This window comes from Ranitomeya imitator, unplaced genomic scaffold (genome assembly GCF_032444005.1).
Source record: "Ranitomeya imitator isolate aRanImi1 unplaced genomic scaffold, aRanImi1.pri SCAFFOLD_1533, whole genome shotgun sequence".
NCBI classification, from domain to species: Eukaryota; Metazoa; Chordata; class Amphibia; order Anura; family Dendrobatidae; genus Ranitomeya; species Ranitomeya imitator.
In genome coordinates, this window is record NW_027193737.1 from 1 (window position 1) to 5,000 (window position 5,000).

Consider the following 5,000-nt stretch of genomic DNA (forward strand, 5'->3'; position numbering starts at 1 on the left):
TGAAATTTTTAGAGTATGAAAATGCGGTTTTTCACCCAAAATTCGACTTTGCGCCCATGACCCGCAAACTTCACCCACAGTTAGGTCACTGCCTTGGGGTACCTCACATCATATTGACGCCCCCCTGGCGTGGAAGTAGGGGAAACGTGTCAATTTTCACAAAATCGTGATTTTCTCAAAATATTTCTAAGTGTCAAGGACACTTTTGGAAAATCTTCCCCAGGCTCCTGGAAGCCTCCTCGGTACGCCTCCGGCGGTTTCTCCCTGCCTGGAAGTCTGACACTTGTCTGAAATTTTTAGAGTATGAAAATGCGGTTTTTCACCCAAAATTCGACTTTGCGCCCGTGAGCGCGCCCGTGACTCGCAAACTTCACCCACATTTGGGCGACTGTCCTGGGGTACCTCACAACATATTGACGCCCCCTGGCGTGGAAGTAGGGGAAACGTGTCAATTTTCACAAAATCGTGATTTTCTCAAAATATTTCTAAGTGTCAAGGACACTTTTGGAAAATCTTCCCCAGGCTCCTGGAAGCCTCCTCGGTACGCCTCCTGCGGTTTCTCCCTGCCTGGAAGTCTGACACTTGTCTGAAATTTTTAGAGTATGAAATGCGGTTTTTCACCCAAAATTCGACTTTGCGCCCATGACTCGCAAACTTCACCCACAGTTAGGTCACTGCCTTGGGGTACCTCACATCATATTGACGCCCCCCTGGCGTGGAAGTAGGGGAAACGTGTCAATTTTCACAAAATCGTGATTTTCTCAAAATATTTCTAAGTGTCAAGGACACTTTTGGAAAATCTTCCCCAGGCTCCTGGAAGCCTCCTCGGTACGCCTCCTGCGGTTTCCCCCTGCCTGGAAGTCTGACACTTGTCTGAAATTTTTAGAGTATGAAAATGCGGTTTTTCACCCAAAATTCGACTTTGCGCCCATGACTCGCAAACTTCACCCACATTTAGGCGACTGTCCTGGGGTACCTCACAACATATTGACGCCCCCCCTGGCGTGGAAGTAGGGGAAACGTGTCAATTTTCACAAAATCGTGATTTTCTGAAAATATTTCTAAGTGTCAAGGACACTTTGGAAAATCTTCCCAGGCTCCTGGAAGCCTCCTCGGTACGCCTCCTGCGGTTTCTCCCTGCCTGGAAGTCTGACACTTGTCTGAAATTTTTAGAGTATGAAATGCGGTTTTTCACCCAAAATTCGACTTTGCGCCCATGACTCGCAAACTTCACCCACAGTTAGGTCACTGCCTTGGGGTACCTCACATCATATTGACGCCCCCCTGGCGTGGAAGTAGGGGAAACGTGTCAATTTTCACAAAATCGTGATTTTCTCAAAATATTTCTAAGTGTCAAGGACACTTTTGGAAATCTTCCCCAGGCTCCTGGAAGCCTCCTCGGTACGCCTCCTGCGGTTTCCCCCTGCCTGGAAGTCTGACACTTGTCTGAAATTTTTAGAGTATGAAAATGCGGTTTTTCACCCAAAATTCGACTTTGCGCCCATGACTCGCAAACTTCACCCACATTAGGCGACTGTCCTGGGGTACCTCACAACATATTGACGCCCCCCCTGGCGTGGAAGTAGGGGAAACGTGTCAATTTTCACAAAATCGTGATTTTCTGAAAATATTTCTAAGTGTCAAGACACTTTTGGAAAATCTTCCCAGGCTCCTGGAAGCCTCCTCGGTACGCCTCCTGCGGTTTCTCCCTGCCTGGAAGTCTGACACTTGTCTGAAATTTTTAGAGTATGAAAATGCGGTTTTTCACCCAAAAATTCGACTTTGCGCCCATGACTCGCAAACTTCACCCACATTTAGGCGACTGTCCTGGGGTACCTCACAACATATTGACGCCCCCCTGGCGTGGAAGTAGGGGAAACGTGACAATTTTCACAAAATCGTGATTTCTGAAAATATTTCTAAGTGTCAAGGACTCTTTTGGATAATCTTCCCCAGGCTCCTGGAAGCCTCCTCGGTACGCCTCCTGCGGTTTCTCCCTGCCTGGAAGTCTGACACTTGTCTGAAATTTTTAGAGTATGAAAACGCGGTTTTTTCACCCAAAAATTCGACTTTGCGCCCGTGACTCGCAAACTTCACCCACATTTAGGCGACTGTCCTGGGGTACCTCACAACATATTGACGCCCCCCTGGCGTGGAAGTAGGGGAAACGTGACAATTTTCACAAAATCGTGATTTTCTGAAAATATTTCTAAGTGTCAAGGACTCTTTTGGATAATCTTCCCCAGGCTCCTGGAAGCCTCCTCGGTACGCCTCCTGCGGTTTCTCCCTGCCTGGAAGTCTGACACCTGTCTGAAATTTTTAGAGTATGAAATGCGGTTTTTCACCCAAAATTCGACTTTGCGCCCATGACCCGCAAACTTCACCCACAGTTAGGTCACTGCCTTGGGGTACCTCACATCATATGACGCCCCCTGGCGTGGAAGTAGGGGAAACGTGACAATTTTCACAAAATCGTGATTTTCTGAAAATATTTCTAAGTGTCAAGGACACTTTTGGATAATCTTCCCCAGGCTCCTGGAAGCCTCCTCGGTACGCCTCCTGCGGTTTCCCCCTGCCTGGAAGTCTGACACTTGTCTGAAATTTTTAGAGTATGAAAATGCGGTTTTTCACCCAAAATTCGACTTTGCGCCATGACTCGCAAACTTCACCCACATTTAGGCGACTGTCCTGGGGTACCTCACAACATATTGACGCCCCCCCTGGCGTGAAGTAGGGGAAACGTGTCAATTTTCACAAAATCGTGATTTTCTGAAAATATTTCTAAGTGTCAAGGACACTTTTGGAAAATCTTCCCCAGGCTCCTGGAAGCCTCCTCGGTACGCCTCCTGCGGTTTCTCCCTGCCTGGAAGTCTGACACTTGTCTGAAATTTTTAGAGTATGAAAATGCGGTTTTTCACCCAAAATTCGACTTTGCGCCCATGACTCGCAAACTTCACCCACATTTAGGCGACTGTCCTGGGGTACCTCACAACATATTGACGCCCCCCTGGCGTGGAAGTAGGGGAAACGTGACAATTTTCACAAAATCGTGATTTTCTGAAAATATTTCTAAGTGTCAAGGACTCTTTTGGATAATCTTCCCCAGGCTCCTGGAAGCCTCCTCGGTACGCCTCCTGCGGTTTCTCCCTGCCTGGAAGTCTGACACTTGTCTGAAATTTTTAGAGTATGAAAACGCGGTTTTTCACCCAAAATTCGACTTTGCGCCCGTGACTCGCAAACTTCACCCACATTTAGGCGACTGTCCTGGGGTACCTCACAACATATTGACGCCCCCCTGGCGTGGAAGTAGGGGAAACGTGTCAATTTTCACAAAATCGTGATTTTCTCAAAATATTTCTAAGTGTCAAGGACACTTTTGGATAATCTTCCCCAGGCTCCTGGAAGCCTCCTCGGTACGCCTCCTGCGGTTTCTCCCTGCCTGGAAGTCTGACACTTGTCTGAAATTTTTAGAGTATGAAAATGCGGTTTTTCACCCAAAATTCGACTTTGCGCCCATGACTCGCAAACTTCACCCACAGTTAGGTCACTGCCTTGGGGTACCTCACATCATATTGACGCCCCCCTGGCGTGGAAGTAGGGGAAACGTGTCAATTTTCACAAAATCGTGATTTTCTCAAAATATTTCTAAGTGTCAAGGACACTTTTGGAAAATCTTCCCCAGGCTCCTGGAAGCCTCCTCGGTACGCCTCCTGCGGTTTCTCCCTGCCTGGAAGTCTGACACTTGTCTGAAATTTTTAGAGTATGAAAATGCGGTTTTTCACCCAAAATTCGACTTTGCGCCCATGACCCGCAAACTTCACCCACAGTTAGGTCACTGCCTTGGGGTACCTCACATCATATTGACGCCCCCCTGGCGTGGAAGTAGGGGAAACGTGACAATTTTCACAAAATCGTGATTTTCTGAAAATATTTCTAAGTGTCAAGGACACTTTTGGATAATCTTCCCCAGGCTCCTGGAAGCCTCCTCGGTACGCCTCCTGCGGTTTCCCCCTGCCTGGAAGTCTGACACTTGTCTGAAATTTTTAGAGTATGAAAACGCGGTTTTTCACCCAAAATTCGACTTTGCGCCCGTGACTCGCAAACTTCACCCACATTTAGGCGACTGTCCTGGGGTACCTCACAACATATTGACGCCCCCCCTGGCGTGGAAGTAGGGGAAACGTGTCAATTTTCACAAAATCGTGATTTTTTCAAAATATTTCTAAGTGTCAAGGACACTTTTGGATAATCTTCCCCAGGCTCCTGGAAGCCTCCTCGGTACGCCTCCTGCGGTTTCTCCCTGCCTGGAAGTCTGACACTTGTCTGAAATTTTTAGAGTATGAAAATGCGGTTTTTCACCCAAAATTCGACTTTGCGCCCATGACCCGCAAACTTCACCCACAGTTAGGTCACTGCCTTGGGGTACCTCACATCATATTGACGCCCCCCTGGCGTGGAAGTAGGGGAAACGTGTCAATTTTCACAAAATCGTGATTTTCTCAAAATATTTCTAAGTGTCAAGGACACTTTTGGAAAATCTTCCCCAGGCTCCTGGAAGCCTCCTCGGTACGCCTCCTGCGGTTTCCCCCTGCCTGGAAGTCTGACACTTGTCTGAAATTTTTAGAGTATGAAAATGCGGTTTTTCACCCAAAATTCGACTTTGCGCCCATGACTCGCAAACTTCACCCACATTTAGGCGACTGTCCTGGGGTACCTCACAACATATTGACGCCCCCCCTGGCGTGGAAGTAGGGGAAACGTGTCAATTTTCACAAAATCGTGATTTTCTGAAAATATTTCTAAGTGTCAAGGACACTTTTGGAAAATCTTCCCCAGGCTCCTGGAAGCCTCCTCGGTACGCCTCCTGCGGTTTCTCCCTGCCTGGAAGTCTGACACTTGTCTGAAATTTTTAGAGTATGAAAATGCGGTTTTTCACCCAAAATTCGACTTTGCGCCCATGACTCGCAAACTTCACCCACATTTAGGCGACTGTCCTGGGG